Here is a 26,239-nt window from a genome sequence, read left to right as displayed (position 1 = left end):
CCCAAAATGTTAGGTTCCTTGACTCACTTGGAATGGTATGGGTGGAACAATGTTCAGTATAACATTTTCCATTACAAGCATCCTCATTTTCAACTCAGAAGCTTGATAGATACTATCAATTTCAGTTACTGATTCGGTCCTGGTCACCTGTGATTTATGTCAATCCTTTGCTCCACAGGTATAAAGCAGGACAAGAATAACTAATAATATTGAAAAAATTGGCTGGTGCTGACCCTGAAGATAAACGTCACTGTGTCAGATTTCTTTCCAGCTTTAAGTATAGGAATCATCTTTGTTTAGTATTTGAGCCTTTGCACATGAATCTTCGAGAGGTTCTTAAGAAGTTTGGTCGCAATATTGGTCTTAAATTGACTGCAGTGCGAGCGTATGCAATACAATTGTTTATTGCTTAGACTTCACAAACAATGATATGCTTAGACTTCACATGGAGCTGAAGGGTCCCTTCCCAACGAAGATGTTAAGGAAGGTGAGAACACTACTACATTTAAATGAGCTAACATTTCCTCTTTTCACCTATTAGAATTAAATAAATTTTAATTGTCTGAATTTCCCCCCAATATTGATTAAATAATTTCAGTTATTTGATTAATTCACACATTATTTCTTTTGTTATTTAATTCCTTATTCTTTCCAAAAGTAATAAATTAATATTTAATTATTTCTCCAACAGTACTTGTGAGTTATAATTAATGAGTTAATTAATTTAATTTTGCTGATAAATCTACCTTGGCACTTCATTTCCTAATATTAACTCCTACCCTGTCATAATTTTTCTCATCCACTGATTCTCCTAAATTATCTCCATTGCTGATCAAATATCAAGTGAAGCATATAAAATAAAACACTCCAACTCATTATTCCTTGACATATCCTTGATCATTATTGGGAGAGCAACATTATTTACAACCACTATCTAATATCTACTATCATCTAGCTATCATATCTATTTATTAACTTTGAACATTATCATCACTAGATCAAGTTATCATATAATCATTGTGCTATCGAGATTATGCTACTTCGAAGGGCAATCCACTTATCAAGCATTAAAGAAAATATCAAAGAAGCAATGGAGCAAACTAGGTCCTTTCTATGATATAATTGCTTATTATTTTTTAAGTTTGTGCATAAATATTAGACTTTATTAAGTGAGCTTGATTGTAATCTGATTCTTGAATTGCATTGTTCCTATTTTACATGATTCACATTTTCATCAGTCACAAAGTTTTTTGCAGCCCATGTGATGGCACACAATGGAGCAGTTGTGTATGAGAAAGACTTCGCAAATTTCTAAAGGTATTGAATTTCCCCTACGAAGCTTGTAGTCTTGATTATGGCTATGGGCTTTTGCCAATTCATCATGGCCTCTGTCTTTGAGGGATGAGTTCTGATTTCACCATTTCTTGTCATGTGTCCCATGGTATAGACTACTTACAAATTTCTCATGTTAAATCACATTTTTTTAAACAGTTTTCACTCATTCTTGTTATTCTGCAGGATAAGGATTCTCTATCCATTCCAGTGGGGAGCGCCCATATTTGATGCAGGACAAGCATTTGCAATGATGGTTGTTGCTTTTGTCTCACTCGTTGAGGTTAGCTTGTCAAATTCCAAATTCCAGTCTTCATATTTAGTTTTTTTTGTAGTTGTTGACTACTTTGTTAATTATCCATATGTTGCAAAGTGTATTGATTGTTGTGCTTTGAATTGGTAGTCTAGTGGTGCATTTTATGTTGTGTCAAGGTACGCAAGTGCCACAACTCCTCCTCCATCTATCCTAAGCTGAGGTATAGGTTGGCAGGTGAGGAGTGGACTTTTTCTTCTTTACTTCTCGCGTTCCTCTTTTCCTTGTGTCTGGACATTAGCATTATTAGAGGAAGGTTAGGGAGGAGATCTAATAGGTATTTTTGCAGGGAATTGGAATCTTGTTGGATGGGATGTTTGGAACTCTAAATGGGTCCACTGTATCAATGTAAGAAGCCTAGCACTTTCAGCTGCTCCTTGGCCCTCATGAAAAAGGACTAATTTAGAACTCTAAATTGTGTGTTTTCTGCATGCAATGAGAATGTTGGTCTTTTGGCATTGACACGAGTTGGAAGTCACAAGGTGATACAGATAGCAGTAGGATTTATGATATTCTTCTCTATTCTTGGTGATAATCATCTTCAGCTGGGCTCTCTATTCTCTATAGTATTTGGATATTATATTTTAAACCTGATAATTTACATAGTTGATTTTGCACTTTTGTTATTCTAGACAAATTTGGAGCAATCTTTCCCTCCATTCCAATATCTATTGTTGCTGCTTTATATTGCCTTTTCTTTGCTTATGTCGGTATGTATGAGCAACACATATTTCCATTATGCTACAATGTCAATCAAGTTTCAACTATTTACTCATTTCATTGTCTTGGTTTTTGCAATTTATGAGAAAGCCTTAAATAAGCTTATGATTAGTTTGCACAAATTAATACTTGTAGTCGGAAAAACGGTAACTCCATGTTGTTTTCTGAGTTTTTGTGATTTTGATGAGCAGCTATTGGAGGGCTTAGCTTTCTCCAATATTGCAATCTAAATAGTTTCAGGACAATTTTTATCCTGGGTTTCTCTTTGTTTTTGGGCTTATCTATACCTCAGTATTTCAATGAGTTCACAGTTGCTTACAAAGTATTTTTAGATGTCATCTTGATTCAAAACTCTCAAGATGCACATGTTGTGCACACCTAGCTTAATTTGGAAAGTGTAATTATAAAGCTGCAATGGTAAATCTTTAATTATTTATGCTTTTGATAGAATTGAACCAATGAGCATTTATTTTGGAACCCTCCTGAAAGAGGGATCAATTCAGTTTTCCGAATCTCTTCTTTTCTTAGATAGAGGAGTGCAGTAAAAACTATTGTATTTTTTACTAGAAAGTAAAAATTGTGACAACTTTAACTTATTTTTAATATTTACCAATTTTTTGTTCAAAATGATAATCTTTGCAATATTCTTGGCTGTTGGAATGGCACTGAACATTTTTTTAAATCAAGTAGTGATAAATTTACTTGTAGTGTAGTCTTTTCTTCTAGAATCCATTCATGGAAAGAGTAATTGTTTTTTTTTTTAAATTGATTTTGGCTTACAGACGGGGGAGTTGGTTTGTCTCATCATCAATAACAATATGTTTTGAATATATTACTATTAAGGTCCTAAAGTTGTATTGGTTGCTTGTGAGTTTATCATTTGTGAATGCATGTTATAACTATTTTGGTGGTACAAAGGTAATTGTATAAAACAATTCATGGCTTGCAAAGAGACCACATTTCTTTGAGGCATTCTATAAAACAGTTCACATGCCTTACCTATGATTTGACATTTTGCATGCATCATGCACTCTCTCATCCTGATGATGGATTATAGAGAGTGGTCTGAAATGATGATGCTAAAAAACGCACACAATCAAATCCAAAACGAACTTGCATTACAAATGGATTGTGAAAATCTGATATTGTTAATTTTGCATGCATGTCTACCAGGATAATAAGTTGTGATTATCCTGGTAGACATGCATGCAAAATTAACAATATCAGATTTCCACAATCCATTTGTAATGCAAGTTCGTTTTGGATTTGATTGTGTGCGTTTTTTAGCATCATCATTTCAGATCGCTCTCTATAATCCATCATCAGTATGAGAGAGTGCAGGATGCATGCAAAATGTCAAATCATAGACAAGGCATGTGAACTGTTTTATAGAATGCCTCAAAAGAAATTTTAACCAATGCCTGAATGTTTTCGACCAAGCATTGGTCAAAATTTTGACCAATGCCTAGAAGATTTCTACCAATGCCTAGTAGTTTTCGACCAAGCATTGGTCGAAATTTCAACCAATGCCTGGTAGAAATTGCATCAAGGCTCTAGAAAGTTTTCGACCAACAGATTGGTCGAAATTTTGACCAAAAAAATTTGACCAATTGGTTGGTCCAAATTTTGACCGACCTAGGTCAAAATTTTGATCAATATTGGTCAAAAAATGAGGTCAAATGTACTAGTGGAGGCATGGCATAGGATGTGTGAATTCATACTTGTTCACATGGATTGCTCGGTGGTGGCTATGACTTTGAAGGCTTCCATGGTTGTATTGCAATAGTATTTTTTTGTTGAATAATACATGATGCTGAATGCTTGTGGAGGCTGAATTTTTCCCTCAATGGGGGTTTCCTAGGGTATATCTTGTGTCACAATTTTTGTGGGTATGTTGTTTATTCTCTTGCATGTGGATTTTAATTTCATGTTTATTTCAAATCTATTATGGATTATGTGAAAACGGTTATATTATTTATTGCTAGTTTCCTTACAAGTGGTATCAGAGCCAGGTTTTATTATTGTAACATTAGATTGAATCCATGGAAATGCATGAGAGGATAAAAGAAAGAGCAAGATATATGAGTGTTTTATTGTAGATTTGAGGGTTTTGGGTTTGTTGTTATGATGGGATGTTGAAAAAATTTAAGCATGTGAAATTGTTGGACAAAAGGACTTTTTGGGTGTTTCATTTAAATGAGGTTTTAGATAGTAGCATACAGAAATGACCTCCTGAGTAAAAACAAACCTCACCATTGGATTCGAGTCGACATTTTCATAAATTTTTAATATATAATATACCCTAGTTTGGCCATGTTTAGAGGAAATGAAAGAGTTTTTAGTTTCAGTCTGTGATGGCTGTCAAATTTAATCCCATCGAAATTATTCGTTTAAAAAAAATCGCGGTGAAAATGGTAAAAAGGTTGTCTAAAACAACCATAACTTTCTCGCAAGATATCGGATTTCAGACTTCTTACAGGCATTGGAAAGCTAATTCAGAGCACTACAACTTGGTGTAGGTTTGGTTCTGTGATTTTGATATTTTGTCAAGTTTTAAGAACTTGAAAGTCAAATGTTATTTACTTTGAGCACAGATTAGGGCATACGAAGTCAGATTTTGGACTTCGAGTAGTCAATGAAAAGCTCTTTGAGAGCTCTACATATTGGTTTAGATTTGGTGTAGGTTTGGCATGATTTATTTGAAGATATATTGATCTGAACAATTTATGATATATATTGACTATGGTAGCACTAAGAGTTTATGACATTGTATATTTTGGAGATTTGGATTTGATGTCATTGTATACTCAATCCATATTTCAGATTGGTCTCATGATGATATGGTTATCAATGTTCGATTTGGATATGTATGATAACTTGTTGAGTCTACAAGTTGTGCAGTGTTGTAAGTGGTCTATACTTACAGGTTGCATTTATGGTTTGGTTATGGGTTGTCTTTGCCATTGATCTTTTATTATTGAATCATATTCAGATTGGTGGCTTGTATTTGGGTTGCCTATGCCCTAAGTCACATGATTTATTGATTTTTCTTCATATAGAAGGGATGAGATGTTACTAGGTACACTCATGGTGGAGGATTGTGGTTGACTATTTTATGTTGACAAGTTGGACACATTGAGAGTCAAATGCTCAGTTCATGGATGTGATCATGGTGCCATAGATTTTGGCATGACATGATTGGATATATAAGTACACTCTTGATGTTCATTGGTTTGGATTCCAGATTTGGTTATGATGGTATATCTTCTTAGTTGAGGATCATGGTTATTTAGTTTCTTTTAAGGAGCTCGTGATGTGCACTTTGAATTCTTTGATGGTTTGATGCCTTGGTTGATTCTCATGGTTAGAGGATGGATTTTTCATCATGATGTCATGGATAGCTTGGATACACAGTTTAGTGGGAGCTTGTGACAGTGATGCGGTGACAGTGCAAGATTAGTTCCTGGTTTGGTTTATATCTTCTTAGATTTGGAGATCTTGGTTTCACTTGGTACTGATACTTTGGTTGTGTGTGCATAGACCTGGAGGATCTTCATATAGGAGATGGATTTTATGATGCCTTAGTTCCACGGTTGAGTGGGAGTTTTCTAGCATTGTTATTTATTGAGTGTTTGCAGATGTTGGAAGTTTGTCTTAGATCATGTTGCTGCAAAAGCGTCTTTGACATTTGCATAGTGCACTTGTTATCTTCATGATGTGTGAAGATGGTTAGATCTTAAGACTCATGGAGTTCTTGGTTATCTTCATGGTATGTGGAGATGGTTCTTCATGGTATGTGGAGATGATTTTCTTCATGGTGTGTGGAGATGGTTGCATCTTGAGGACTCACAAGGTTTTTGGTAAAGGTGTGGTTTATACTTTCATTTGACATGTTTTTTATTTTAAAAAATAGGTTTTGAAGGGTGTCTGAAACTTTCTAAACAAAAGATTTTCAATGAAGCCCGAACAAAAGAGACCACACACAAAAGGAGAAACAGGTCACCAACCAACAAAGGGTGACCAAGGCGGCCCTGCAAATAACACAGTGCAATTTTGCCACCAATTACAACTCAAAAACAATTAAGACCCCCTACTCCCAAAAAAGTGAGATCTAAGAAGACGATCTGAGGACTGTTGGGGATGTCTGTATTTTTTACCTTTAACCTTTGTCCAACCTTCCTCCACCAGAGAAGCCTCCTCCTCCCACACCAAAGCATCACCAACTGACCCAGCCGGCAAAATAGGTAAGATCACATCTGAAGCAATGTCTGATGGAACCTGAACCCCAAAGGGAGGGGAAGCCACAGCGTCCGAATCCAACAAAGGATCAAGAAAAGTCCAGCCGGAGCAGGGCAACTGGCACCCTCAGCTTCCATAACTAGGGGGCAACCTTAAGGGCAGCATCTTTAAGGACAAAGTAATGTTGAACCAAAGCCCCAAACCACCAAGAAGGTCTTTCTTTGATTTCTGAATTTTTGCAGGGCAACAAGCAGCAATATGACCAATCCCAGAACAGGCCCTACATCGGAAAGGGATTCCTTCGTAGTCTAGAGTCTGAACCTAGGAACCATTAGGGACCTCAAGTTTGATCTTCTCAAGTAGTCCCTTCAATGTATCCACCACCACAAGGATGCGAGCATAAGTAGTATGCAAGATATCATAAGACTTGGAGTCCACCATTTGGAAGTCACCAATGGCATCTCCCATAGCTACATATTATCCTTAGTGTGAGGATGGTTTTATTATCATGTCATGATATACTCTTGATATGTGTTTAAAGTTTTGACATGTTATAGTATGTTCATATGGAGCATGTTATCTCTTTGATTAAAATGGTTAGATCATGTTGTCATGTTTATGTTCCTGAGGCCATGGTTGGAACTTTGACATTGATCTTAGTTTAGTTTCTTGGTATTGAGCACATTGATCATAAGTTGGATACTTCTTGATATTGTTATGTTGCATTTGGAGTTGACATGGATTGATTGGTTACAGGTGCTCATGGATACTTAAAGACAGTGGTGATGTTGTTTTCTCTTGGATTAGAGAGAAGTACTTGTTGAGATAGTTGATGGTTTCAGTAGGAAGTCCGAGGGGCATTCACCTGATATGGACTTGAGAGGAGATTGTTCTTAGATGAGTCTTGGTTGAAGACTTGGATATTTTGATGAACATTCACATTCCCCAATCTTGATCTACTCGGCGATTTGCTACTTGAGAGGTATAACCCATTATTTTTTTCCTCAGGTGCATTATATTTATGTTTGTCTTTCATGGATATGGATCTTGAGCTACGGAACATGAGTTGGTTCTAGAGGGTTCATTTGAAAGATGGTTTAGCATTGGTTATCTCCATTTGCTTATGTTGTTATGCTGGTTAAGTTTGGGAGATGGTTTTATATTGGGCAAATTTCTTGGATTAGGAATGGTTTATGAGTTTGATCTTCTTATGAAAGGCTTACATCCATGATTAGTTATATGGTATAGTTTCGGTGTTATTGCGGCTTCTTGTTGGGATTTTATGAAGGAGATCATACTTGCATAGTTTACATCTAGAGGTGTGTGTAGAAGGACATGATACAGGTTATAATTTGCATGGTTTCTCTTTGGTCTTGGTTATCTTTTTGGATGTTCTATTTTGCTTACATTGGATTTGAGATTGGTTAAATATTGTGATCACTGGTTTGTACTCATGTATGTCATGTGGGAGATGGCATGATTATTCATTTATCTCTTTCCTCTATTGGTAGTGGAGAGCTTGAGAGATTGTTGAATATTTTTTATTAGTTGTTCTTGCAGATTATTGATTTATGTGTTATGGATGTCTTTGAGACTACATGGATTCACTTCTTTGAGATGTTGTGAGTGGATTGGTTATAGATTTGATAATATCTTTTGCAGTGAGAGCTTCTTGGTATATATGTAGTAGGTATTGCTTTTGAAGCTTGTGATTGCAAGTTATAGATTAGATATGTTGATGATGTGAGATTCACTTGGTATACCTTTGGAGGTATGGATAGTTGAATGACTTTGGCACTTGCTGTGAGTGTTATTTCAGCTATGGATATTATTTTGACAACTACAAATACATGTGATTACCTTGGGATCAAGTTTTTTGTGTTTGGCATTTCAATTGGTACAAGATTTTATGATCTTCTAATGCAACAGATTGGGTGGCTTTCTCTTTAAATGACTTCTATGTATTTTCAGTGACAGTGGCATAATAAGAGGTGAGATCATTCATATTTGATATGCTAGATACTTTGATTTTGTTGTGGGTACCAAGATGGTGGATGCGTTGGGAGGGATTGTTCCTTTATTCATTTATGTCGCTACAGATTAACTCTATACAATGTATACAATAAGTGGGAGATTGTTAAGATAATGGGTGTTGCACACATTGCATAATATTATTATATTTTATTATTTTATTTTATTATGTAATGTTGCTCCTAAATGGACATGCAACATGTAAAGATTCTCATGGGATATACTTGATGAATTGTATTGTAACATTGTGATATTTCATGTAATTATTTAATATTGGAAAAAAGAAATTAAATTTTCAACATTAAATATGGGGTCAATGGGTTATGTAGCACATAGTTTTAGTTTAGTGCATTGTTCATGTAATACCACTTGGTGGTTTTGTGGAAGTTAGTATTATATAAATAGCCACAAGGGTAGTTCTTGGTGAAGGGAGAAGACAGAAGACCAAAAAAAAAAAAAGAGTCAAGCAAGACAAGGCTTGACAAGTTAGCCAAAGGAGCATTTGTGAAAGTTGAAAGCATGGCATGGAATGTGTGAATTCATACTTATTCACATGAATTGTTCGATAGCTTTGAAGGCTTCCATGGTTGTATTGCAATGGTATTTTCTTGTTGAATAATACATAATGATGGATGCTTTTTAAGGCTAAGTTTTCTCCCTCAATGAGAGTTTTTCAAGGTATATCTCGTGTCACAATTTTCGTGAATATGTTGTCTATTCTCTGCATGTAAATTTTAATTATGTGTTTATTTTAGATCTATTATGGGTTATGTGAAAACAGTTATATTCTTTATTCCTAATTTTCTTAAATGGCGAAGTCGAAGGCCCAAAGGCAAACCCTGGCAGAAAAGACACTAGGCAAAGTAAGCAATCTTTGGCTTTGTGATAATATGTCAGACAATGGCAAATCTAAAACTCTAATCTTATGCAAAGAATGCAAATGTCAACACTAGTTAAGAGTGTCAACCATTGGAAGATGGGGCACCAACGACCGATACCCTAGCCTGGACTTATAACTAGTCATTAGAGTGGCAAGATACCACTTCCAATCTTTCCACCATGGACGTGATGAGTTAATTCCCAACCTGTGCAACAAATTGAGAAGAACCACAGAAACTAGAAGATCAATTCTCTATCGATCTAGACAAATAAGCTTATACTAGCCCTGCAGATCCTCCCATGAGCAAAGGCTCATAGTAATCATCTCTAGGAGTTTTAATACCCTTACGAAATAATTGCAAAACACTGGCTCCTTGAATTTTGCCTAAAGGCACACCTTGCATGGCAAATAAGGGCAACCACCAGAGGCTTTGTTGATTCATTGAGAGCCCATCTCTGATTCCATTACCAGCCCAACAAAGCCAAGGTTTGAGAGTTTCCTCGAACTTCAAAATGGTCTTAGCAACAAAAGTGCCCTGAATCTAAACATGTTTAAAGGTCACAAGAAGAGTTTGAAGACCAATCCCCTTATAGGCTAGATGGTTAACCGAAAAGCCTGAAGAAATGCAATGTCATAGCAAAATTTTCCAAGCTTCATCCGCTGAGAGAGCCTGTTAAGAGATTACCTCGCTTAAAAAAATCTATCCCATGAACAGCCAAATCAACCAATGGCATCCAAATGATTGCCAAATTCAAAGCTATAGAGCGATAACTAGTGCTGATATCCCTTGATTTTAAGCTAAAACCATGACAACCACCACTACTCTGTTAATGCAATTATGAATTCATTAGAGATAAGTAAAATCCTTGAACATGTATGTGTCAACTGACATTAGTAAACAAATTGATACCAAATTTAGTACATATGGTAATTAAGGACAATAAACAAAATACATACGTCTTATAGGCAACCATCAGTAATGGAGATGGAAACCATCACCATTAACATAATTATGCATCACAAATTATGTTAAATTAATAAAAATGCAACAAGTGCCTAAATTATACTGTACAACTGAATTTTTATGATTAATGCAAAGATTATGCATTGCAACATAAAAATTAAGCAACGTTAGCCATAAAAAGGATGAGCACAAACAGTCTCTTAGACCAAAGCTTAAAACAATTATATAAAACGTCACATCACCAAATCCAGAACCTGAACCAGACGTAATGAACAGAACTCAATAGTAGCTTCAAAACAATATTTTACATTCAATTAACTTTTGCCTCCCTGAGAAGAGAGATAATGAGGGTGTACCTTGCTCAACTGAGAATGAAAATTATGCTAAATAGAAATTAGCTAAATCTGAATGGGATAACCATAAAAAAAGATTTAGAAAAAGATATGCATGGAGATTCATAAGCAAAATAAATATTGCTTGTACCACGAAAGTCTTACAATTTCAACAAAGGGCGCACCATAGCACAATGACTATTTCTCTCAATGTCCACCGCAATGCTGATAACAAATTATATTTGCGACTTTTGGATGGCATCAAAAGGTAAGAACTGGTATGTTTTATATGAACACAAGTGGTTTCATATTCTATAAAAGGCTTCCGGGATTAATCTGCTTACAATTGATTGACTGCAAGTGGTTTAATATCCTAAAAAGATTTGAAAGCCCAATATGCTCACAAATAATTGAATGCAAGTTTTTCATATCCTTAAAAGGATTTATAGGCCAGTCTGCTCAAAATTAATCCAAAGCAAATTGACCAAGTTGTTGCTTTAGACCCTCCTGTTTGTCACAACTCGCGGGATCTTACTCAGCTCAAGAAAAATGAAGATATATAATACAAAATCAGCCTGGCAGAACTGCCAAAAAATGACATACGAACTACCAGCTGAACCTCACAAATTAGTTTTCACCTCCTCTGCTTTCCCTGCTGCATGTACAACAAAATAATTCAATAAAACAGATACTCAGGGTTTTAAGATAGATGAAAAGTCAAGAAAGCAATTGAACGAACAGAAATCTACAGATATACATACAGAACTAAGAAAGTCATCCATACTGGCTTGTTTTCTTCTCTTAGCAGACATGCCACCAGTACTGGACGCAGGCTCAATAGCAAAAGTCTTTGGAGGTGGCCTTTTTGAAGGAGTTGTGTTCTGAAGTCCAACATATTTTGTCAATGACCAACTTTCTACAATACATGCCAATTAGTTTTTATAAATCCCAACATTTTCAAAAACTTTTTATTTGCCTCAACCATAACAATGTAACTTTGGATATGTATAAATTATTTAAAATTTAGTTATGGAAAAAAGAAAATAAACAACTAATGAATCCTATCCTGTACCTTAGCAAGTTTCTTATCCTTATGGGCCTGACGCTCCCTTTCATCTACTTCCTGGTTTTCCTTTTCAACTAATCGTATGAGTGTATTGCAACGCCTTGCAAGTTCAGCTGCAGTGCGAGACTTAACAAACCAATCAAAACGAAAAAGAGGTGACATCCGAAATGCAGCCTTCAACTCATCCCAGTTTCCATATCCAAGCTTATGGACCATGCACAACTGCAAATAGAAAACCCCCATTCAGATATCTAGTGATAAGAGTTCCCCTCTAGTACAAGTTATAACCTAGGCCTACTTGGGTCTCAAAGGGTTAAGAGTTAAAATTACAATTTGTCAACTCAACTGTTTCTTGCTTTACTTAAATGTAGCCAGATCAACCAATGGTCAATTAAAAAGCCAAAATATAAGGCAAGAGTAGTTTGATAGGATCTGGTTGGCAGATAAAAGTTACCATAAAGCGATCGCATTCCTCATTATACAGCTTTCCTTTATTCTGACCGTATTGAATCTTAAGTTCCAACCAGGGATTTTTATAGCGATCCAACTTCTTCCCAATTACTTGCATAATCTCATCCTTACGAGATATTCAAGCCTCTCCCCTTTCAATATTTTTAACTATTCTGTCATAATCTGCAGTCACACAACTCATCAGACAGACCTTGGACAAAATCTTGAACTTAGAAAGTGGTATAAATTTATGTGAGCTGATCAATAATGTACTACTTTACAAATTTAAAACTTCACATCAAAATAATGACAGAACAAAAATATATTGATCCACAATCCACACTACCTTCCTTCTTGACCATGTACAGACATTAAATAATAAAAATGCAGAAATTAATACTCAAACATACCATTTAACTCCTTATATCGATCTTTGAAAACCTTTGCATATCTCTCAACTTCATCCTCAGCCTTCCCTTCCATTTCAGAAGCAATACTTTTGATGTCATTCCGACCATACTTCTCACATGCACATACAAATGTATTGAAATCCCTTCGAGTCTAATTCGAGAATCCCTAGTGCATCACATTAATGTCAGCTAAACACTCATTCACACAATTAAACTTGATAATCATAATCAAAGCCTTTTTTAACACCATTCTCACCTCCTCCAATAGCTGTTCTTTCTCTTCTTGTTCTTCAGCAATAAGTGGTTCCCCAACATCTACAGTAAACAAAAAAAAATTTACAGAAAGATCTGAGGTTTAGAACAGAAAAAACGTTCAATAATCTAAAACATAAACATTATCATGCATACCTTCTGTGTCATCTCCTTCACCGATGGTATCTTTTGCTTGATTTCTTTGATTTGATTGCTGCAGGACCAAAAGAAGTAAACAATGGGAATTATAATAGATGTTATTTCTAGTTAATGAATTATAATAGCACATAATTGTTATTGTTTTGGTAGCTTCAATTGAATAAACCTACGAGTCTAAACTATTGAAGATATTATATATGTATTTAATTATAGATACATTACACATATTGGGAGAAATTAATACAATATGATTCATGGAAATTAGTTATATATATATATACACATATAAGGACCACAACTCACGCTGGTGGTGGCTCAGAACTGGACATTCATGACTTCACTCTCTCACACCCAATATCCAATTCAGGAGGGTTTTGAATTTGTAAGAGTTTTGTCAGGAAGCGTTTGACATTAAAATGCTAACAAGTGCATGGTTGAACAATGAGTTTAAAATAAACATTGCCACCATCATTTCAAACATGGGTAGAATCATCAGCATATCATTAAACTGATAAAAGACTTCATTAGACTTGTCCAACACTGATAATGACAAAGTATATAGAATCATTAATATTAAACCTACTTAGAAAATTGAGAAGGTGTCAGACATGAAGTTGGAATATTGCTGATAACAGAACTGAGAAATGAAATGCAAATAGTTACACATTAGAGACGGATTGAGTTTTTCACATAGAGAAAGACATCCACATTCAATAATTTGTTAATCACAGAATTACGGTTGCATATGGTCTTGAAGGTCCTGCCAATATATGAAATGTGAAGATCCATTGCAGCATTATGCAGTAGAATGAAGGCATGACTAAACAAAGGAAGGAGACCATCAAACAAGAGAAGCATTTTCTGATTATTATATCTTGAGAACTACCTTTATTTTATATTTTCATAGTTAATCTCTTATTTTTATTTCTGTGTACTATTACTATAAGAGCTATTTGCTTTAATCTTTTCCTCTCTCTGGGGATGTTCTTGCTGAAAAAGGAGGATTGATATTAGATTCAAAGAGAATCTGACACTTCATCAGATGCAACAATGAATGAGGAGCTCATAAGATTGATATTCAAAGGGAGTCTGAAATTCTCTGAGATCCAAAACAAATTAATGAGCCCATTTATTTGAAGTCTTTTCAATAGATTTTACAATGAAATCATTAGAAATGGTTACAAATTGCATAAACATATTTACTATTGAATCATAAATATGATTATAAACTGTTACAAAATCTGCAAAATGGAACTAACCATGAGATAGTGAACTGCCTTCTCATATAACTCTGTCAAACAAGAGAAGCATTTTCCCATTATTATATCTTGAAAACTACCTTTATTTATATTTTCATAGTTAATCTTTTATTTTTATTTCTGTGTACTGTAAGAGCTATTTGCCTTTGATCTTTTCCTCTCTCTGGGGATGTTCTTGCAAGAAAAGGAGGATTGATATTAGATTCAGAGAGAGTCTGACACTTCATCAAATGCAACAATGGATGAGGAGCTCATAAGATTGATATTCAAAGGGAGCCTGATATTGTCTGATCCAAAACAAATTAACGAACCCATTTATTTGAAGTCTTTTCAATAGATTTTACAATGAAATCATGAGAAATGGTTACAAACTGCATAAACATATTTACTATTGAGTCATAAATATGATTACAAACTGTTATAAAATCTGCAAAATGGAACTAACCATGAGATAGCGAACTTCCTTTTCATATAACTCTGTCAATCGTTGAGTATTAAAGAACTGAAAGTCGTGCCTAGCAACAAATAATCAAAAGTTTGAAAAAATCCTTTTTATGATACAAACAAAATAATTGAATACAGGCAACTCGGTTTCCCTACAATTGAGGCATGCGAGGAATTCGTGGCTCTCTTGGTTTTGGTGGTCCCCCCTGTCTCATCACTAGTTTGAATTTTGTAATAATCTGACTCAGAGTAGCTGCAATGCAAACACAGAAGAGTTATAATAAACAATAAAAGATAAAACAATTGATAATTTTATTTCAATCAGTTTATTACACATACTTGCGTTTTCGTTCTTGCTTTGGAGGCTCAATCCAATTTTCAGTAACTACCTTTTTCAGGTCAAACTTGCTGTCGTCCTTAGTTTCAAATGAAAAGACATCCAAAGATCAGCAATTTCAGTTTCAAATGAAAAGACATCCAAAGATCAGTAATTTCAGTTTCAAATGAAAACAAGAAAGGAATCCAAAGATAACTAACACAACACCTCAGGCAATTTTTATTAAAAAAAAGTTTCAGGAATTCTTCTAACCTTGTCATCGCCAAAATTATATAACTCGGCATCTGCATCAAACACAAGGCATCATCTTTACAAACTCAACTCAAGTTCACTTTTTTATATATAATAACACAGATTAATTCAATACACATATTGTCCCCTAAAATAGGAAACGCTACTCTCATACAACTTTCCCCAAATATTAGCATCTTATTATATTCTATTAACAAATACTTGCTAGTACATAATTTAGTTGCAAAAGATACACAAAAAGACAGCACATAAACTAGTGCATTTGGAAGGGATCACATACTGTCATCCATCTTGAATTTTATTGCATCTTCTGTGAACTTCATCTTTGCATCAAGTTCTCAGTAGCCTCCTCTCCTTTTGCAATTATTCTGTCAATATCCTCGTCAGTTATGGTACTATCTTTTGAGCTGAAGACCATCTCTGCACCAAACCTTACAATCTGCAACAACTCATCATTATTCACAGCTGCAACAAGAAGAGAAACCATACTATTAGCATAGTACCATCAAAATACAAGCTAGATAATCTACATTTTGCCAAAATCATCACAATGCACCAAAATAACAGGTCATGTTTCAATTTTATAAAACACACAGCTCAGAAAAGGCATTTACTTTTAGCTATAGACCTCAAAATAATAAAATCTGATATTCAAGTGGTCCTAGAGTAAGAAAAAATAACTGCACGATATCAAACTAAACTGAAGATACATCACCATGATGATTGTTCAGCAAATAGTCATTTCTCTAAGACCTTTTATAAATGATCACAAGCCAGGGAAAATCACAATGCATCTGTTAAGCTCTAGTTCCCCGCCCAATCAGTAAATATGCATGTACAAACTTGTTAAGGTTCCCTTGTCTCACACATTGTCAATGCGGGGACAATCACAACTCTAAATCTTTTGTTTTCAAAAAAATAGTGTTCTCTATGGTTATTCCTCCACATCTAAGAAACATTTGTCATGCCCAAGTCAAAGTGGTATGGCTTCATTTCATGTTATTTTGAAAAACTAAATAAAAACAAAATAGCAACGAGTGATACTATGCACATAGAATGGCACATTGATTAGTGATAATTATAACATATGATATTAATAAGATAAGAATTTTAAAAGTTTACAAAAAAATTGATTTCAACAGCATACATCATTTCCATTCCAAATGTTGACAGATTTATTTTCCGTAGGAATATGCTGGGTCCATCTTTTTTAACAAATTTTCTACAGCTGTCTCCGTGAAGATTTAAATAATGTCTCTTATTAGTTCTGTCCCAGCCCCCTCGAACAAATATTAGATTAAGGCATCAGAACTTCAGCTTTGGTATTGTTCAATATGACCTCGGGGATTTCAGACTACCCAAGTTGTATATTTTTATTTTGATGATACCCCAAAAGCATTTATTTACTCGAACTTCAAACTTTTCCAAAAGAAAGTCAAACAGAATGGCAACAGTGTCCCCTGATTTCACTTTTGGGAACTTCCTGAGAGTTTGATTTTAGATAAGAAGATTTATATTACTTCATCCAAATGCCTGGCATTACAAAAATATCAAGCTTTATATTCAACAGTGTTCACGTTGAATTAAGCACTTTCCTAAAGTGCTTAAGAAAATAAAAAAATGAAAACTGAACAGCTCATATTATGAGCGAATGCAAAGATAAAAAAGTTTAACATCTTAATCGTATTTCTTATCAAAAAAAGAGGCCCTGCCTCATGTAAGAGACCCTATTTCTTTTTTATAGGTAATGGGCCAAAGCCTGGATTATTTACTTATTATTATTTGTTCAGATTAATTATTATTATGTGTTAAGCTCAAGTAGACTCGAACTCAAGACACTCCACATGTGTAAATAATTCTATTTAGTAGTAAGTAAATATCAAATGTGACATTTTGAAAACATTTGCTAGGTGAACTGAAAAACTGTGAACACAACCAGCACTGATGGTCACTTACACAACAAATAGAGCTTTTAATGCAAAAACTAAAGTGAACCATTAACTTTAATAGGCAGCAGGGCTATACCTTGATTCATAAAAATAAAATGAACTAGCATGTAATCACTGCAATTGACCCAAAAGCCTAAATGATATATTACCTTTCTGCTCTGCCAAACGTTCTTGTTGTATGACCAAAGCATCTAGTGTAAGTTTCTTATAAGCTCTCTCTATCACCTTCTCCTCTATAGTATACTGCAATTATATAGAAGAGTAAATCTTAAAAAATGACAACAAAACTTGGAAATATTTTGTTCATCTCAAGTAAAAATGCAAATCTCTGTACAAAATCGGAAGACTTGAACATCTTTCTTCTGGCCAATCCTATGTGCACGATCTTGCGCTTGTAAATCTACTTGAGGATTCCTGTAACCCTGAAAAAATTTAATTCCAAATACTCTGGTGGCAATGTTCATGCCTAATATAATATTCCTCATATAAAAGGTGCATACCAGTCACTGTCATACAGAATGACAACATCTGCAGTGGCAAGGTTAATGCCCAGACCTCCTGCTCTGGTAGAAAGCAAGAAAATAAAATTGTCGCTGCTCTCTTGGTTGAAAGAATCTATTGAAGCATCACGCTCCTCGCCATTTGTATTTCCATCAATTCGGTAATACTGATATCCTCGGTACATACAATAATCCTCCAGAATGTCCAATAGCCTGGTCATCTGTAGAAGACAAGAAATATTCAAACAGGCTCTTGCATGGTTAACAATACTACTCTAAAACAATTTCATTAAACTACAACTTACCTGAGAAAAAATGAGAACTCGGGAATCACGATCCTTCAGCTTTGGAAGAAGCTTGTCTAAAAGAACCATTTTGCCTGGTAAATGGCAAACCCCAGATAATATAATTAGCAAAAGTAACATATTAAACCTACAAGTGTGGCAAAACCCAAGATAGTATCAAATAGAACCCACAATGATATGCCAAACCAACACTTACCTGCATTTGTGACTAAATGGTCTCCAGTGGTATAAGGTGGTCCTGGCTCAGCAGCTTGGAAAAGATATGGATGGTTACAACATTTTCTCAGTTGCATAGCTATATTCAGTAGGCACTTACGCTCTCCTCCAGCATTGACAATCTCCAAGTCCTTTTGAAGAAGGGCTCGGTAAAACTGTTTTTGCAATTCTGACATCCCTACTTTCAATATTGTTTCCTTTTTAGGGGGCAAACCCTTCTCAACATCAGATTTAAGCCTCCGCAACAGAAAAGGTCAAAGAATCTTCAAGTGAAACAAATTTTAGCCAAGGAGACCCATGTTTGATGCATACAAATTACCAAGAAAGAGTAGATAACAAAAGAAATTTGACTAAAGTACCTTGTGAAGCTGTTGAACAATTTCTTCTTGATCATTTTCACCAGATATTTGGAACCATTCATCAAATGTCTCAGCAGAGCTAAAAATTTCTGGGAGTAAGAAATTCAGTAATGACCAAAGTTCATGGAGATTGTTCTGCAAGCACAAGCAAATAGACCATTTAAATAATAGTTAACAAATAACAAGGCTGCTCGTACTAGCTATAAGACTCATTTGTAATGGACCAACATCAACAGAGTCAAGTTACATGTCAGCATAAAAATGTCATAGGAACATAATATAAGTCTTGGAAAGACTAGAGATGCATCATACTTGAAGAGGTGTCCCAGTTATAAGAAGCCTGTAATTGGTGCTGTAGATTCTCATTGTTTTTGCAAGAAGAGAATTTTCATTCTTAATTCGATGTGCCTCATCAATAATAATGTATCGCCAACTGAATCGTTTAATTGCTGTTCTTTCTTTAATTGCCATCTCAAAACTAGTGACACACACATCAAATTTCCCTGGTACCAATATATTTTCACGGATGTTTGCCTGCATAATTTAAGAAGGCCAAAAATCATCAGCAACTGATTAACAATCCTTTAAAAATGAAATAGGTTAAAATTGGGCAATTATATTCATCAGTAAATACAAACCCTTTCTTCTTGGCTTCCAAGAAGCTTCACTGCCCGCAAAAGTGGACAGAATCGTTGAATCTCATTCATCCAATTACCAAGGGTTGATTTGGGTGCCACAACCATGTGTGGGCCTGATATTCCTCAAAATTCGTGTAAATATCCAAGTAAGGAGATTGTTTGCAAGGTTTTTCTTAGCCCCTGTAAAATAAAGAGCAAAAGTAAATGTTTAATGCATTTACATAAAGTCTTCTGTAGAAACAAACAAAATTCAAATCATATAATAAGTTTAGAGAATGTCCACTACCATTTCATCTGCAAGTATTCCATTTATCCCATTTTCATACAATCAGATGAGCCAGTTCAATCCGGCTAACCGGTAATCTCTCATTTTGCCTTGAATGCCTGAACATATACAATTAAAAAAACAGCAAAAATCATAAAAGAAGTCTCCAAGTTAACTATGAAGTAGAAGAAACAATTGCAGCAACAATCATCTCCACATACAAAAGTCAAATGTTGCAGAGAAACAGGATTTATGTCTTAATACATGCTGACTTTATTTCTATTTAAATAAATTAACTTAAATTTGACATAACTATCTGATGAATTAATTAATTAGACATATTAAACAATGTAACAAACCAGTTAAAACAAGAATATAAAAAAGCCCAAATGCTGATGTCAAGGGCCTATTACATTGCACAACAAAACCAAACTAATCAGATGCAAAAGTTTTCATGTCATCTAAGGACACAACAAAATGAACATGAAAAATACTATTACTAATTTGTGCAGTTTACATTAACAGGCCAAAAATTACCAAGTTGCAGCTTACATATTTTAAGGATTTGCCCTGAGTTGCAGATTACATATATGATGACTTGTCCTGAGTTGCAGTTAACAGATTTTGACGAGTTTTCCTGAAATTTGGGTTATGTATTTTTTATATTTAGGTTTTTGACAAAACAGACCCACTCAAACAAATTTTAATTAAAATGTTGACACTGCCAGAAAGAATGTTTTTATCGTTAAGATCTTTCAAAACAGAGCTGCACTGAACTTTGATATCCACAAATGCCCAAAATTCAATGTCAGTCAATGGGAGCAACCAACTCAGAGTATACTCTTATATAAGGACAAAAATAAGTCAATAAATTAGCTTCAAGTAGAGAGAGAATTCAACCATCACGAAAGTTTCACAGCTAGAGAAGCAGTCATCATGACATCAAAGAAGACTTGTTATCACATGCATTATTAAGATGTCTTCTCCATGAAGTTTAAATGTAAAAACATTTGATGTGTTTTTATTGCTTGAAAGAGAAGAAATCTTGCAGTACAGGATGTCCAAATGAAATAACAATCAGATCTTAAGTACCCAGCTATTCAGTAGGTAAACTGATTGATTTATGTATAATTCAATTTGTTGAAATCATTAGATCGTAAAATCTGCATTCCAGTAACTGGCTTGAGAAACTTTCCAGAAGTCACCAACGAAAAAGCAACACTTAATATTTAGTGTTAATTCTGAGGTCTTACCACAAATATAGGATCAACAGAGACATCCCTGCAATGTTTTTGACCTTTGCCCTTGTATATTTAGTATTAATTCTGTGGTCTCGTCACAAATACAGGGTCAACACAGGCATCCTGTCAATGTTTTTGGCCTTTGCCCTGACACAAGGAGTGCCAAAGGTGAAGGCAACCGGGTAAGAAGCAATTCAAGCACACCTACCTTGGCAAAATTGATAGTCTTGGACAATGTTGATAGGGAAAACAAGATACCTGTCCCACAGCACTAATATATCACCAGGGGCACAAGGTGACAAGGTTTCCTCTTATTGTAACAGTGGAGCTGAATGAATTGAAGGAGCATTTGGGGGTTATAAATAGGAATGTGGACTCTCTGCAGAGATTGGCATACATTATCCCCCACCCAGTAAACAATGGACCAGAGTGTGCAAGGAATAGGAAGATCTTGGGATGGACAGCAACAATAATGAAGAGGAAGAGGTTCAGGCTCCCCCAGACTCAGGTGAAGAGTGGATTAAGGGCAACCCCAGAGATGTCAAGGACATCGCCAAAAGGCCAGCCCATGCCTGCTGCAAATCAGATTGCACTGTGATAACACAAGTAGCTCACATCAGGAGGATCTGAAAGCATGAGCCAAGAAGAATGGGGAAGGGAGCTCTGTGAGTCCATGGGCAGGAATTAGGGGACCCTGGGAAACAAAGAGGACAATGCACAGCTAAAGTAGGCAGTCACTGATAAAGCTCGTTTTTGGTTTAATGATACAATCATTCTAGTATGATGTACTTATGTATTAATTGGAAATTAATATATAGCAGATGAACAGGAGGTCAATGGGCTGTGATTTTGTCTCTAGCGTAGCCATAGGTGCGGATTAAAAGCAAGTCTGCATATGAAATAATGGGACTTTTTGTAGTAGAAGAAGATACTGAAGGAAAACTTTAATGTAAAACCCTTTTTGAATTAAATAGAAAGGGTGCTGGCCCAATCCAGCTAAAATAACAGCCCATGAGAAGCAAATGCTTCAACAAAACAGAACAAAAATGCTCATGTTGCATTCTTTCCTTGTTCCGAATTCACAGGCCTAACTAAACCAATGATTAATCATAACATAATATCATTTCAATTTTTGTGAAAGACACTAAATTGTCCCAACTATACTAGACACCCATCTAGATAATAAGTCATTCCAAGTGAAAACAATGGTGTATTTCAATGCAACAGATCTATTCCATTAGTTCAAAAAGGATTAAGAGACAACTACTCAGAAAATATTATCAGAGAACAGAAACTAAATACAAGATATACAACAACCACTAACAGAAGCAGAATAAGCAGTGCTCAAAATCAACAGACAAAGGGAGACAGCAGGTATCTTCAGATCGTATCAGACTCCTCCCATTTCTATAAACTAAAAACTCAAACCACAATGTAATTCAACTGCAACTAGATGGCAAAGAATCATACATGATGGCTGTGTGAGTAATCTTGTACTTCCAGAACCAGCAAGAGCATCTTCTTCTTCCTTCAAATATTCTTCATCTTCTTCTTCCTCAGTTTTCTTTGACTGATGCCGGCCCCTGCCATCATAAAAAGGGAAATTCATTACAATGACACAATTTAATTTCAAGCTAGCTTCAGAGAGACAATAGGTAGATGAAACAAATCAACCACACACTGCTCGATTGAGAGTATAGACGTTGCCGTACTCACTTTCCTCTTGGTTTTTTTTCAGCTGCTTCAGCACCTTGAGCAAAATGAGAAAAAATCTCTGTTTGGTTGAGTAAATACTTAAGTCGCCCTTTTGCTTTGTTGTTCTGATAACAGAGAAGCATTCCTTAAGGAGGTAGAAAATAATTCTTGCTATTTTTATTATCAGATCTATCACTAATTTTACTAGATTATTAAGTGTTAAAATTATTCTAAAGAAATTGGTTAATTGGCTCCGAAAATATCTCCGGGCTAATTTATACTGAAACCATCTAGAAATAAAATGAACGCATACTTTACATGAAAACATAAGAAAACTATATCGATTTGCACTGAAGCTCTATATAACTAATCACGGTTATGAATTATTTAATGTCATATTACCGTATCGGCATCTCCTAATGCATTTTGTTGTGACAGCACTTGATGAAGTTTGTCTTTTTTGAGCTTTTGAAGCTCTTTCAGCCTTTGTCTTTCACGCTTTGCAACCTATGCACTCACTGGCTTTCTTTGACCCTGAGTGAATCCAATCATAAACAGTTTCTTATTATTAAAGATACGAAGAACATGTAATCAGTTTCTTCACATCCACAATTCTATTGAATCCTTCCAAACCTATAAGCCAAATTATATCGAATGTAAAATGACTGGAGTTTTTTTTCAACAGAACACGTCTCTCCTAACCAAGGAAAGCCAATATTCTCCAACGAAAATCGGACATGGTGTTTCACAATTTTTAATTAGTAAAATTGAAACATAACCTAGGGCTGGAAAGTATATGTAGCTCAAAATCCATACACATATTACGGGCTCAATACATATAGGGTTCACAAGGCAAATAAAGAAAGTCATGTCCTCATAATTTCCAATTTTCATGTCGGGAACAAACACGGAGACACTTTTAAAAACATAAAGCCTACTTCCAGAACCTTCCTTATTTCTCTGAGAGAGATGCCAAATAAACGCTGGCTCGATTTGACTCGGAGCTATTTGGCAGTCATTTTCAAATGCCCAAGTAAAAATTTCAATATAAGCAGATAGAGAAAACTGTAGCAGAGCATGTACAACTCTAGGGCAAAATAAACCAAGGATTTTAATTTACATCGTCATCCGTGGCGAGCTCGTCGTCTTCTGTCAACGTCTGGATTAGATGCATCTGCAGCAGGATCATCTGGTTCGGCATCGTCATCCTCTTCCTCGGAGGGAGCCATCCTGTTCACGGCCTCGATCTCCTCCTCATCGTCGGGGCCCAATTCATCAGTATTGTTCCGCTGCTGCTCTTCTTCGGAAGAAGAGGGCTCTGCTTCAGACGAAGATGCGGACGTGCTCTCAACCTTACGCTTAGCCATGGCAGCTCAGAGAATCGATCCGACGACCTCGACTAGGTCAAAGGTTTGAGAAATACACAAACACTAGGTAATTTTTTTCCTTCGATTTGCTTTACTGAATCGAAATGGCGGTAACGTTAGCATAAGATATTTATTGATTAACAAGGGACGCAATGCGTCACAGTTCCTGCCATGAAGCTAATGAAGTAAAGAAATAGTAAAGGTGTGTGAAAACTTAACCCTAAGCCACCGAAACTGAAAGCGATGGCGTTCATAATAGTTTAGGCTGAAGGTCACAGTCTGTTCTTAACATCACATCCTAACTTTGGATCGTCCGGTATGCCGTTGAGGGCTAGAACTTAACATCACATCCTAACTTTGGATCGTCCGGTATGCTCTTGCTTCCCAGCCACGGTCCGGTTGCCTTATTATTGATAGTTGCTAGTTGACTTCCTTCCGGAGCTAGATGCCGTTGCCTATAGATAGTAGGGCCGAGGGATGGACCGATGTTCTCGAACAAAAGCAGCGCCCTACAATCCGGGGGGACCTGCCTACCATCCATTTTCTTTCCATCCCACACGGGCCAGCTGCTGTATTACTTTGTTCGGATGGAAGCAACCAGAAGACTATCAGCCTTCTGGAGATGGGCTAGCTGTAGTTGGAGATGTCCCAATGGGCGAGAAAGGAGGAGATTGCCCATAAAATAGTAGGGCCAGCCCTATGGCCAAATTTTGGCGAGAAAACCATGAAGTCAACATAGCTGAGTTCTGTGATTACAACGGCATATCAGACATTCATCATTTAAATAACCAAGAATTATTTGGTTGTAATATAAAATTCTTCATACAGAATTTCCAAAATGATCTATATCAAATTGAAATGTACATTTTGCTTTTTCTTCTTTTCTGGTTTTTGGTGGTGGTTTTTGTTTTGTTAATAAATCTTGCAAAACTCTCCAAATTCAGATTAATCAAATTTTGTGAAGAACATGAAATTGAATGAATATGAAAACTTTAATGCAAATTGATCTACGCTTAATGTCGATTTGACAACATTAATATTATGAATCATAAATTGATAGCTGTATAAAAATAGTCTGTAACAATTCAACTATAGATTATCACTGATTGCTTAGTCGCCTTATCTAAGTGTGTGCAGTGTTTACATTTTTCAGAAGATCTAAATTGAAAGGCCTGTATTAAATGACCTTTGAACTATGACATTAAATAGCACACAACTCAATGTCAAGCAGTAATTCGATATTATATGTTAAATATAGGCCAATAGTATTTCCTCTATGTTTAGCACCTGGAAGGTAACATGAATTAGAGAGAACTTAGTGGATCTACTGTTCTGAGAGGTTTAGTTTTGTACAATATGCAAGTATAAAAAATCTGCTAATCTTCTAGACTAATCAGCAACTATACAGTCATAATCAGATGAATCAGAATCACTGCCTTGATCTAAAGTAGAACCATGGGAATAGTTGTAGTTGTGCCCATTACTAGCTATAAGATGAATCATCTGAAATAAACTACAATGCAAGAGATATCATCTTTGTTTTGCCTGTTTACTGCTTTGACAGAATGAACTAAGCACAAAAACAGAAGATGTTGTTTTTTAAAATTAGATAGATTGTTGTAATGCATGTTCATTTTTGTGAACTGGAGTAGAGTTAATCGATAAATTAAAAAGAGGGTTCAGTGCACATCTATTAACTGGTCTTGAACAGTGAAGAAAGAAGATTGTATTTAACTATTTAACAGACTTTGAAACTTTACAATGTTTTAACAGACTTTGAACTTTAATCTTACTAATATAGGCTCTGGCTGCATTCAACAGAAACATTATATATTTGCAAGAGTAGCTAGAAGCAAATAATTTCACAGATGTCCATGCTTTTTAATGTGGTGCAATGCCATCTTTAATAGCATAACTGTATGGGGAGACCTGAAATTATCTATACTAAAGTAGTACACATTCTGATAATAGGAATAACATAGAAAGAGAAAATGAGAATTGAAATGATCATACCAGTTTCCATTGTTGATCCATGATGCATTCTCTAACGGTCTCACTGATACAAGTGACTTCAAAAAAAGACATTTTGCAAGACCAATGACCAAGATCAATTGGTGAGAGACCAACAAAAGGACAGACAGCATTCGCAAGCAATGAATTAACTATCATGAAGTAGATAACATATTAGAAATGACAATCTCTGACAACATTAGAACCATTCTATTTATAGGGCTGAGAGGGAGAATTATATTTTTATAGACAGA

The 26,239-nt window shown here is 35.4% G+C and overlaps 2 pseudogenes across 1 annotated transcript; one reads left to right on the top strand and one right to left on the bottom strand.

Moving 5' to 3' along the window:
- Positions 1-317: 317 nt before the first annotated feature.
- On the top strand, positions 318-2,747 carry LOC149540474 (nucleobase-ascorbate transporter 6-like; annotated as a pseudogene).
- Positions 2,748-10,909: 8,162 nt separating this feature from the next.
- Positions 10,910-24,752, bottom strand: LOC149540473 (putative chromatin-remodeling complex ATPase chain; annotated as a pseudogene). Its single transcript, XR_016356406.1, has 25 exons — positions 23,729-24,752; positions 23,011-23,142; positions 22,630-22,733; positions 22,384-22,496; positions 19,694-19,791; positions 19,408-19,587; positions 19,082-19,303; positions 18,770-18,904; positions 18,391-18,673; positions 18,195-18,268; positions 17,890-18,110; positions 17,718-17,803; positions 17,539-17,634; positions 15,721-15,905; positions 15,441-15,472; positions 15,191-15,267; positions 15,008-15,104; positions 14,853-14,922; positions 13,146-13,203; positions 12,994-13,052; positions 12,738-12,903; positions 12,332-12,510; positions 11,884-12,099; positions 11,573-11,692; positions 10,910-11,463 (listed from the first exon to the last, which is right to left on the bottom strand). The product of XR_016356406.1 is annotated as a putative chromatin-remodeling complex ATPase chain (transcript).
- Positions 24,753-26,239: the final 1,487 nt, after the last annotated feature.

Source organism: Cupressus sempervirens, chromosome 9 (assembly GCF_028749045.1).
Source record: "Cupressus sempervirens isolate cs-2001-9-10 chromosome 9, ASM2874904v1, whole genome shotgun sequence".
Taxonomy (NCBI): domain Eukaryota; kingdom Viridiplantae; phylum Streptophyta; class Pinopsida; order Cupressales; family Cupressaceae; genus Cupressus; species Cupressus sempervirens.
The sequence above is the reverse complement of the archived record's forward strand: the minus strand, read 5'-3'. Positions and strand labels throughout refer to the sequence as shown.